This window comes from Phodopus roborovskii, unplaced genomic scaffold (assembly GCF_943737965.1).
Source record: "Phodopus roborovskii unplaced genomic scaffold, PHOROB, whole genome shotgun sequence".
In the NCBI taxonomy this organism is placed as follows: Eukaryota; Metazoa; Chordata; class Mammalia; order Rodentia; family Cricetidae; genus Phodopus; species Phodopus roborovskii.
In genome coordinates this window covers 165,732-166,803 of record NW_026125945.1, presented here as the reverse complement: position 1 = coordinate 166,803, position 1,072 = coordinate 165,732, and the positions used below count along the sequence as shown (strand labels likewise).

Genomic DNA, 1,072 nt, shown 5'->3' with positions numbered 1-1,072 from the left:
CTAACTAAAAGTAGTAGGGTGCATACTTTGTAAGATACTAAAATCACAAAATCCACAAATGTTGGCTAGGCAGTGGTGGTGCATGCCTGTAATCCCTGCACTTGGGAGGCAGAGGCAGGCAGATTAAATGAGCTTGAGACCAGCTTTATGAACAAGAGCTACTTCCAGGACAGCCTCCAAAGCCAAAGAAAAACCCTGTCCCATGTCTCAAAATAAATAATTAAATAAATAAATAGAATGAAAGACAAAGAAAAAAAGAAAAATGTGCTCTCCGGGCTTGGGCTTAGGTTCCATCTACATGGCTAAACGCGCCAAGATGGTCGGGATCATCGGGAAATACTGGACCCGCTATGGTGCCTCCCTGCGGAAAATGGTGAAGAAAATTGAAATCAGCCAGCACGCCAAGTACACTTGCTCCTTCTGTGGCAAGACCATGATGAAGAGATGAGCAGTTGGCATCTGGCACTGTGGTTCCTGCATGAATACAGTGGCAGGTGGGGCCTGGACGTACAATACTACTTCTGCACTCACAGTGAAGTCTTCCATCAGAAGACTGAAGGAACTGAGAGACCAGTAGAAATGCTATTGCTTAAGAACCCCTGCTTCTAATAAATGGGTTGATTTACGTAAAAAAAAAAAAGAAAAGAAAAAGAAAAATATTTTATGTTATTTTATGTTGTTTTGTTATTTTTAGTTTTTTTTCTGTAATTTATGTATGCAAGTATTTTGTGTACTTGCATGCCTCTGGACTATATACTCACAACCATGAACTACATATATGTATAGGGCATTACATACATGCTGGTACATATCATGCATGCTGTATAACATGGGCAAGCATATTGTATATAGCATTGCATGCGTGCCTGTGCTCTACATGCATGCTTAGTGTACTACGTTTATGCCTTTTGCAACAATGAATGCCTGGTACACTACAGGCATGCCTGGTGCACTTCATGAATATCTGTGCACTACATATATGGGTAAGCACCACATACATATATTGTGAAATTGTAGGCAAAAGAGGCCATTGGATTTCCTGGGGTTGGAACTGCCATGTGGATGTTAGGAA

At 41.0% G+C, this 1,072-nt stretch overlaps 1 pseudogene; it reads left to right on the top strand.

The window, feature by feature from the left end:
• Positions 1-262: 262 nt before the first annotated feature.
• LOC127218114 (60S ribosomal protein L37a-like) lies at positions 263-577 on the top strand (annotated as a pseudogene).
• The last annotated feature ends 495 nt before the right edge of the window (positions 578-1,072 follow it).